Raw genomic sequence first — 11,275 nt, forward strand, 5'->3', positions numbered from 1 at the left:
TTTTTTTATGGTATATGTTGTGATGAAATATGTTGGTTTCAAGTGTATAATGTTATAGGTATTTACAGGTATTAAATGTCATTTTATAGCCAAAATGCTACCCGCTTACAGCCAAAATGCTACCCGTTTAGAGTCAAAATGCTGCCCGTTTGTTGTCGAAACTTATCACAATGCTGGCACTCTCTCCATCAAAATGCTACCCATTCAATTTTGAGGGTCATGATTAATCAATAACTTAGTCATAAGAACAGTGAGAATGAACGATTTCATTTAGTTTAGATTCTTACATACTTGACACAACTTCACTATTAAACATTGTAAAGTCATTTTTTAACACATAGCACTAAACACACCACCACAAGCACAACAATTACAATTTTCATCGTTCCATACGCTTTCTCTAAATACTTAATTCTTTTCTTCAAGCCACAAATATCTTCTTTCATCTGTTGACTTTGGATTCTTTCACCAACAATTGATTCTAAATTAGTTGCAGGGGGTGGCAAAAGTCTTGGTGCAGCTATAGGTTCACACCATGAGAAGTATCGACAACCTCTTGGTGCTTCAGGGCAGCAGTAGTACAACATATTTGGGTGCGAACTAGACTCTGAAATTCTCACCAATGCCCTTTTGGGTTCAGGACATTTGCATCTAACATTCACAAACCTTAACCCACTTTGACTTCTGTCATTGACACTCGCAGTAGACATCGGTTATCTGCAAATTAAACATGGTAAAAGTGGATTATTATTACTTAGCATCTAGAGTATGAGAACCGCTCAAAATATAGACCCAGAACTCAAACACAGGGAACACAAATCATAGATCTTTCCTCAAAGAAAACACTGAAACTTACAATGTAACTTCACCAGCCTCTTCAAAGCTCTACAAAGCAACAGAAACCACCATATTCATCAGCAGTCAAGCTATTGGAAACAGAACAAATTAAATGACAAAGCAGATTTTACTATGATGGCAAAAGTGATAGTAATTTTACTTGGCTTGTGAATTAACCAACTGGCTGCTTGAATCACTGATCAGAGTCTGATTGTGTGAAGACTTTGATCATTTGGGTGAGCAAAAATGACAAACCATCTCAACAACAATGGTCTTATACTTCAACATCAGGTAATTTTACTAACATAATGGTAGTACGCTAATTTAAAGTCTAAAATAAGTCCATGCCAATGACAATATTGTTAAAACCTACTTTTTTTGGCTATTTTCCAAATAGAGGGAGATTTGGAAGAAACCCTTCTAGTTGGTGATCTTGGCGTCTTACAAACTTTTTTCTTGATGTGTGTTTTGAGTTTCTCCCATTTTGTTGATAAATTTCTCTTTTACTGTAAAAAATGCTTTAGAGAAACAAACTAAAATATGTTCAAATGATTGGGCTTCAGTTATTATATTTCCAGTGATAACAAACTTCTCATTCTGTAGGCATATCATGGGAAATAGGCTTTTTGTATTATGGTTTTGTAATCCCTTGCCATAGCCATAATCCATTCGTCGAATACATGTCGGGCATGGGGTTCCTATTGTCTTGGGATCTCGTCTGGTGGAATGCAGAGTCAAGCATTCCTGCTAATCAAACACAGGGACCTGAGGATAAATTGGTTGGAAAATGGTTGAAGATGGGGAAGAAGGCTAAGAACAGGTTCGAATAAGCCAACGATGTATGATTATCCAGGGGTTAATGGGAGGTGCTCACATGAGCTTATAGCTGATACTGTGGTAGTTCACAGGCTTAAGAGATGGGATCAATGGTAGTATGTACTAAAATTCTTCAATGTCACCAAGGGGCTTCAACCTTCAAAACTGTACAATGGTAGATTAACTTGACAAGAAGAACCCTAAATTAGAAAGGAAGAAGAAGAAACCGAACCCTACATACCTTGGGATAGAGGTTTGGACGCCGGAGGAGGGGAGAATCGCACGCCGGAGGAGGGGAGAATCGCGTTGTAGGTGGGTCTTCGTCTTCTTCTTCTTCTTGTCCGGCCGAGTGAGTGAGAGGAGTGAGATGAGAGATGAGAGATGAGAGATGAGAGATGTGAGATGGGTATGGGTTTAGGAGATGGAAATAAAGGAGAGGACAATATTGTCCTCTCACAATAGGTGGGGGTATTTTTGGTATATTAGAAAAAAACTAACCGGTTTTCATTCATTTCTCACAGTCGGCTAACGGCAGGGACCGATTTGAAATTTTTTGAATTTTTAGGGGGTGGCTTTGACATTTCGAAAAGTCTAGGGGGTGGCGTTGAATAACGACTGAAGTTCGGGGGGTGGCAATGCAATTTTCTCAAAAAGTATTGATACGCACAAACTATACCATCCAATTAGACATGGACACGTGGCAACTACACCATAGCTTTGGATGTAGCAGAGGAACCCAAATTCCTCCTCAGTGATAGAGTCATAATAGGACTCCATTCACCTAAAGGAATATTCCCTGAGGAGTCGTGAAACGGGCAAGGAGGAGTCCTCCAACAAACTGTCTCAACCCCTTGAGAGGAAGACGGACGTATCCTAGTAGGATTCTATAAGGGATGACCCTATAAGAGGAAACCCATAAGACAGAATTAGGTAACCAATACGTTCACACCATTACTCCCGTGAAAATACTGTTCTGCGAGTCTCTAACTTGGGTGTCGGAGGACTAATCTCAGAGCCACCTCCATGCCTCTGTTTTCTGTGCTTGTGCAGGATCGGTGCTCAGCCTTACACAGATTCTCGACAGCAACCGATTTACGCTGTTAGGATTTAAAATGTAACCGCAAGTGTACGAATCAGTGTAGCTACAGGTCGAACACAGGGAGAGCTGCCACTTTATTTTTTATTTTTTACTTCTTTTAATAATGGGAAAGTGAACCGATTAATGGTTATCATCTAATTCTAATTACCATCCTAAACATATGTATCTAATAACGCCCTAACCATTCGTTATTTAAGAATTTAAAGACGCAAGCCACGTAATTAAAATTAAATAAATAAATAACTGAAAATAAACACCCCACGCAATTAAAAAGCAATGAAGGAAAAAAAATACTGAAATAAAAATTAAAGTAAAAGAAAGGGGATAAAGCTAGAGAGAGACTCACGAGTAGGTTTCTCTACTTAGCCCGAGGGATGCATCATAATATGAGCTTCCTTACTTGATCAGAAAGTCACTCTTACAAAGGTTACTCTACTTAGCTTTAGGGGAAGGGAGACAATTATAATAAAAACAATAAAATTATGGTTCTATAGCTAGGAGGGGCAAAGCCAACACATACACTAGCCATGAACCTTGGGGGAAAGGGATAGTAATAATATAACGACTGAAATTAAAATCCTAAATTAAGAAAGAAAAGGTAATCAGAAGAGGGAATGAGAGGGAGGAGAGAAGACTACTGAAGGAGCCTACTTACTTGAACTTCAACCCTTGAACTGAAAACTTAATCGATTTAAGATACTACTAGTACTAAAAATCAGATCTAGAATAAACCAAATCTGAGATTTTTAGTACAAGAGAAAAAAAATCTGAAGAAAAAAAAAATTGAACTTGAAAGACATGCTTCATAGCTTGTTCTTGTCACCTAGAACTAAGCCTAGAACTAGAACTTGAAAATTACAACTTTAATTACTTAAACAATAAAAATAAAAGACTGAATCAAAAACAAAAATGATTGCATTAATTGAATAAAAAGAACTTACAAAAGTGTTTAAAGCATAAGCCTAGATCTAGAGCTAGAGAAAGAGAAAACTAGAGAAAGAGATAGAACAACTAAAAAAAAAAAAAAACCCCTAGAAGAAGAATGAAGTGCCTCTCTCCCTTGTGTTAATTCTATTATATAGAGAATGGGGGAAGGAAGCTAACGATTTTAACTTCTAAAAAAAAAGATTTTTTTTTTATCTTGTTGATGAGGCGGAGGAGAGAGAAGATAGAGAATTGTAGGAAGTAGGGAATCTCCAACGATTTTGCTACATTTTTCCTTCTTTTTTTTTTTCAATTTTTTTCTCTCTTCTTCAAACGTGGGCAGCATCTTGGAAGATTTTTTTTTAATTATTTTTTTTTCCTTTCCTATTTTTTCTTGAGACTGCCTAATAAGCAAGGGATTTTGCACACCACAACTCACCAACTACACTAGGTAGTTGTTGTTACCAAAAATGAATCTTCAATCACTTAAGGATGTGGTCTATCGATCCTTATTGGCATTTGAAATATTCCTTGTACCTCTGGGACAACTGCAAACAGGCTGGCTCTGCATCTTGGTTCAGTTATGATCTATTATTCTTTTTCTGGCATGAAAAGAATAATCACTTGTACGGATGACAAAACGAATGTGTACTTTTAATTGAACAAGTCCATCTTACTCAGAATTCCGTCCTCTTCACAACCATGAAAAAAAATAGGACATCTTTATGTGTAAAATTGGAGATATAGCGTCCAATAGTCCTTAAAGCCTTGAAAATATAAAACTTGCAAAAAAAGAGTAAAACCCAATGTAGCTCCATTCTAAATATATAAAATGTATGTTTTACTACACTAGATTTTACATATAAATGTGCTCATCAGAATTCCCCCACACTTAAACTTTGCTAGTCTTCGAGTAAAACAGAAAAAAAAAGAATAAAAACAAAAAACCTAACTCACTTTCGTAGGAATCAAGGTTGCACTTAGCATGTGCAACAAGCCTTTAAACCCCTAGGTCACCCCTAGTGGACGAGTTGTGTCTCGTGGATGTTTGTAGTGAGTATACACCCAAAATTCAGAATAAACAAATCCCAATCCGAAGCAAAGATAATTCCTCTTACAAGGGACCCCCATACTTGAACTTTTATTACCCTTTATCAATTCCAGACACTAACATATTTCTTAATTTAGAACTCACTTCGTCTCTTCCAAAACATCCTTATTTTAAGGCAAAACCACTTGTGAAGAAGTAGGGAACCAATGACTAAGGCATTGGAGTGTTTTTTACCAAAACATATTACCAAGCATTAATGACATTTGCACATTTTTTTCTCCGTTTTTCACTTAATAAACTCTATTCTACTCCACTACTTTTGGCATGAATGACATGGTGGAGCAAACACCAGACACCCAAGTTACTATGTAGCTTCACTTTTTTCATATGCCTACAAAGACAGTGATGCTAGAGTTTTCCTCAGAAGTTTCTTCCCTAGGAATTTCAATCAAGACATCACGCTTCCTGAGGCGTAATGCCCTGTCTAGTTCCAAGGGAATCAACTCTTATTCTTCTTTATACCGCATTTCACGCTTCATTTAAAATTATGCATATGTCAACTCATGCTAAATTAAAAAGAATGTCTCGACTCCAAATTAAAAGTACAAGGAATCCACAGACTTACATATGGTCCAACACCATAAAATAGGGGTCTCTTATTTTTCAAAAGAAAGTCCCATCTTAAGACACATGCTTGTTTCTTTCTTCTTAACAGGATTTTTATACATTTAAAATGGGTACCTTAATCAAAACTTTTATTCTCATACATCAAGCAACCGAATGGTATGATCATTAGCCAAACGCCAAAGTAGGACTTCATCCTTAAGCAAGCTCAAAAAACAAAAAGAAAAACAAATAAAATAAAGTGAAAAAAGCAAAAACTGGTTTCGCTCCCCTACACTTGAGTCATGCAATGTCCTCAATGTATGGAAAGAATTAAAAACGAAGACAATGCAAAGGGGTCATACCTGATTAAAAGTTAGTCATCAGTGTAAAGAGGTTCATGGAGATCCATGACCTCTTCACTACCAGTAGTAGGAAACTCAAGGAACGGTTTCAAACGCTGACCATTAACCTTCGAAATTACCCCTATTCCTGGATTTAAAATCTCCACAGCCCCATGGGGATATACATTATGGACAATAAACAGGCCATCCCATCGGGATCTAAGCTTACTAGGAAAAAGATACAATCAAGAGTTGTACAATAAGACCTTATCACCAATTGCAAAAGATTTATGTAGAATGTGATTATCATGGAAAGCTTTGGTCTTTTCCTTATAAATCCTAGAACTTTCATAGGCATCATTCCTAAGTTCCTCCAATTCAGATAGTTGGAGCCTACAATGAATTCCCGCATCAGGCAAATCAAAGTTGAGCTTCTTGATGGCCCAAAAGGCCTTATGCTCCAACTCAACTAGTAAGTGACAAGCTTTCCCATACACCAAATGGTAGGGTGACTGGTTAAGGTTAGTCTTGAATGCAGTCCGATGGGCCCACAAGGCATCAATGAGCCTAAGGGACCAATCCTTATGGTTGGGATTAACAGTTTTCTCCAAGATTTGTTTGATCTGTCTATTAGACATCTCCACTTGGCCATTAGTTTGGGGGTGATAAGGGGTAGATAACTTATGGGTGATCCCATACTTTTTCATTAAGGCCGATTACAAAAATGAGTACCCCTATCACTAATTATTGCACATGGTGCACCAAAGCGGAAAAAATATTCTCTTTGAGAAACTGGACCACCACTTTGTGGTCATTAGATTTACAAGGTATGGCCTCTATCCATTTAGAAACATAATCAACGGCCAAAAGTATATACAAATTCCCAAAGGAATTAGGGAATGGTCCCATAAAATCGATGCCCCATACATCAAAGATCTCAACTCCCAAAATAGGGTTAAGGGGCATCATGTTCCTCTTATTGATATAACCAAAAGACTGGCAGGCGAGACAAGCCTTGCAAAAATCAAAAGCATCTCTAAAAAGAGTGGGCTAACAAAATCTGCATTGGAGAACCTTTGTGATAGTCTTCTTAGGTCCAAAATGTCCACCACATGTATGATCATGACAACAAGAGAGAATGGAATGTTGCTTATAATCAGGAACACATCATCGGATAATCTGATCCAGAAATATCTTAAACAAATAAGGATCATCCTAGAAAAAGTGCTTAACTTGAGAATGAAACCTATACTTATCTTGGGTGGACCAGTGATCCGGAGTCACACTTGAAACTAAGAATTTGACAATATCAGCAAACTATGGTTCACTGGGCACTGCAAATAACTATTCATCTAGAATGTTCTCGTGGAATGAAAAATCGACAGTCAAGGAATTTGGAAATCGGGATAAATGGTGCAACTAGGTTTTCAACTCCTTTCTTATCCCTAATTTCTAAATTAAACTCTTGCAAAAGTAAAAACCACCTAATGAGACGGGCTTTGGCATCCTTCTTCTGAACTAGGTATCTAAGAGCAGAATGATCAGTATACACCACCACATGTGAACCGACTAAGTAAGACCAAAACTTTTCTAATGCAAACACAATAGCTAAAAATTCTTTTTCAGTGGTTGTATAATTGAGTTGTACATCATTTAAGGTCCTACTAGCATAGTAAATGACAGTGGGAAACTTATTAATCCTTTGACCCAAAACCGCTTCGATGGCAAAATCTGAAGCATCACATATCAGTTCAAAATGTTCAGTCCAAACAGGTGGTTGAACAATGGGTGCATTGGTCAACTCCTTCTTAAGTTACTTAAAGGATTCTAGGCACTTTTTAGAAAACTCAAAAGTTTAATCTTTGGTAAGAAATGAAGTGAGCGGTCGGGCTAACTGACTAAAGTTCTTAATAAACCTTCTGTAGAAGCCTGCATGCCCTAGAAAAGATCGGACATCCTTAACAGACTGAGGAGGTGGTAAATTATCAATTAAATCCACTTTGGCTCTATCTACTTTAATTCCCTCCTTGGATATTACATGGCCTAAAACAATACCAGATTTATCCATAAAATGGCATTTCTCCCAATTTAAAACCAAATTCTTAGATATACATCTTTTTAAAACTAGAGAAAGATTATGAAGACATTCAGAATAGGAATTCCCATGAATTGAAAAGTCATCCAAAAATACTTCTAAAAATTTTCCGATCATGTCAGAAAAGATGCTTATCATACATCGTTAGAACGTAGCAAGGGCATTACAAAGCCCAAAGGGTAAACGCCTGTAAACAAATGTTCAATATAGGCATGTAAAAGTGGTCTTATGTTGGTCCTCTAAAGCAACTGGGATCTGGTTATAATCATAATATCCATCAAGAAACAATAGTATTCATGTCCAGCTAACCTCTTTAACATCAGGTCAATGAATGGTAATGAGAAGTGGTCCTTCCAGATTGTCATATTAAGTTTCCTGTAGCCTATGCACACTCTCCACCCTGATTAGACATGGGTTGAAATTAGTTCATTATTGGCATTAGGAACTACAGTCACACCAGACTTCTTAGGCACTACGTGAACTGGGCTTACCCATGGGCTGTCAGAAATAGGATAAATTATTCCATGATCCAAGCACTTTAGGATCTCTTTCTTAATGGCTTCCATCATAACTGGGTTAGCTCTTTTTCGGGGTTCCGTGGATGGTTTGGAATCCTCCATAAGATGTATATGATGTTGCACAATAGAAGGGCTTATACCCTTGATATCAGTCATAGTCCAACCTAGGGCTTCCTCACTATCTTTTAACACTTTAAGTAACTCTTCTTTCTGGATAGAAGACAAATTTGAAGAAATTATTACAGGAAGAGTCTGGTCAGGCCCTAGGAAAGCATACCTCAAATTAGATGGCAACCCCTTGAGATCTAGCTTAGGGGGCTCAACTATAGAAGGTTTGGGAATGGAATTGGAAAGGGGTCCTAAGGGCTCCACAGGTGTGTGAAGACTCAAGACTTCATAAAAGAAATTCTCACTATCATCATGTAACTCATCCATACACTCTTGGAATTCTGAATCAAAATCAATATCAAAATTGGTAACTAAATCATCAGAAAAATCCAGAAAATCCTCAAGCATATTGATCTCTTCTTCCATATGTGGTTGCTTGCCTATCCTAAACATGTTAAACTCAATAGTTTGGTTGCCAAAAGATAACCTTAGAAAACCATTCCGGTAGTTGATTAATGCATTACTGGTAGCTAAGAATGGTCTTTCTAGAATTATTGGGATCTCATCCTTGGTTGAGAAGGGCTTGGTATCTAACACAATGAAATCAACAAGGAAAATAAATTACACTACCTTTAGTTAGACATCCTCAACCATCCCTTTAGAAATCTTAACAAACCTATCTGCCAACTGAAGAGTAATCCCAGTGGCTTTTAATTCTCCCAATCCTAGTTGCTTGTACACATGGTAAGGTAAAAGATTCACACTTGCGCCAAGGTCAAGTAAGGCATGCTCAATGTAGGTGTTGCCTATGACACAAGATATGGTGGGGCTCCCTGGATCTTTATACTTGGTTGCTATAGGCTGAGTAATTATGGAACTAATGTTACCTACCAAGAATGCTTTTTTGGGCACACTATTGATAAGTTTGTGAGTACACAAATCTTTCAGTACCTATGCATAGATGGGGATCTGGGATATGGCATCCAAAAGAGAGATGTTCACTTCTACTTTTTTGAAGACTTCTAAAATTTTATCCATAGAAGCAATCTTCTTTTTGTTTACCAAGCGATTAGGAAATAGGACAAGAGGAACATAAGGACTGTTAGAGATTTACCCTTTTTCAGAAGAATCATTTTTGGTTTCCTCAACCAAATCATATTTAATTTCAAAAGAATCTTTAGGTTCATCAGATGAACCTGGAACAAGAGGCACACTTATGTCCTCAACTGAAGGAGAGTTAACAGGAGTAATAGATGGGAAAGATTTAAGAACGCTCTGTTGGTACTCTCTACCCTCCTAAGGGCATAAACAACATTACATTGGTTAGAGGGCCCTTGTTGGGTCTGAATTTGTACTATATTCAATAGTGCATTAGTTGGTGCTTGTGAACTAATAGGTTGATGATGCCTAGGGTTAGTCTCTGGTTGATTGGGTAAAGTTCCTTTCTCCCTCTCACGCATAATTGAGATAACTTGGGTGAGTTCTCTCATAAGATTTTGAGGCTTGTTATGAGAAGGGCCATATTTTTTCCAAGTCACTTATTCTATTTACCTCTCCAGTGTTGGTAAACCCAAGGAGTTGCTGACAGGATGATAGGAGAGGGGCCCTAGGAAAACTAGCCTGAGGTCCTACATTTGACCTAGGAAAAGAATTTTGGAAAAAATATTGTTGTGCAAAGGGAGGCCTTTGGGGTCCAGGTTGACCTTGATCAAGAAAATTGGAAGGCCCTGCTTGGTTGCCCTGATTCCAAGAGAAATTTGGGTGATTTCTCCATCTTGGATTGTAGGTATTACTATATGGATTATTCTGGTATAAGTCATTGACACTATCATTAGAAGTGCCCCTCGAGGTGTTGGGGCATTCTTCTATGACATGTCCAGGGGACTGGCACCAAGCACAAAACTTAACTAAATTGACTGATGATGGCTCTCTAGGCACAATAGCCTCAATCCTCTTGATTAGGCTATCCAAATGGGCTTCCTTGGCTACTATCCCATCCATAAAATATCCTTTTCCTCCTATGGTTCTTTCACTCTCTTGGGTTGATTCTCACTCACGAGTTTTTTCAGCTAAGTCAAGTAAGAATTCCCATGCCTTTCCTTGATCTGTAAAGGATGTGAATCCCTCTAGGCACATAGACTCTATCATTTGTTTAGTTGGGTAATCAATACCCTCATAAATTATTTGACATAAATGCCATAAGTCTATGTCATGGTGAGGGCATTCTTAAAGTAGATCCTTGAATCTCTCCATAAGTTTGGAAAAGGACTCATTAGGCTTTTGCCTAAACTGAAGGATATCACTTCTAAGCTTATTGGTCTTGTGAGTTGAGAAAAACTTCTTAAGGAAGACAACTATGAACTGTTCCTATGAGGTTATGGAATTTGTGGGTAACCCATACAACCACTTCTTAGCTTGGTTTTTTAATGCAAAAGTGATAAAACTTAAGTTTAACAACATCATCAGAAAGCTGTTGGATCTTAATTAGAACACATACCTCTTCAAATTCCCTTAGAAATAGGTATGCATCCTTAGAGGTCAACCCATGGAAGTGGAGCAACATAGTGATGTATTGAGATTTGGGTTCAAAATTATTGCCTTGGGCTTGTGGTAGAACTATGCAGGAAGGTTGGGCTGTTCTAATAGGGTAGAACCTATATTTTAGAGATTTAGGTAAAAGGTTTTGATGTTGGTCTCCCACATTGAAAGGTTTTAAAGAGAGCAAACGTATAGAGTTAGTACTTGTTGGATCTCTTCTTTCTAACCTTCTTATTATTACATACCCACCTAACATTTATGCAATAGAAAACTACCCACAACTAGAGTAAGACAAGCACAATAGAATGGATAGCAAAACTTTTTTTTTTTTATGATTTTTAT

The 11,275-nt window shown here is 37.5% G+C and overlaps 1 non-coding gene across 1 annotated transcript; it reads left to right on the plus strand.

Moving 5' to 3' along the window:
* The first annotated feature begins 10,601 nt into the window (after positions 1-10,601).
* On the plus strand, positions 10,602-10,708 carry LOC122065114. Its single transcript, XR_006135925.1, has one exon. It is a non-coding gene; the product is annotated as a small nucleolar RNA R71 (small nucleolar RNA).
* Positions 10,709-11,275: the final 567 nt, after the last annotated feature.

This window comes from Macadamia integrifolia, unplaced genomic scaffold, assembly GCF_013358625.1.
Source record: "Macadamia integrifolia cultivar HAES 741 unplaced genomic scaffold, SCU_Mint_v3 scaffold1880, whole genome shotgun sequence".
NCBI classification, from domain to species: domain Eukaryota; kingdom Viridiplantae; phylum Streptophyta; class Magnoliopsida; order Proteales; family Proteaceae; genus Macadamia; species Macadamia integrifolia.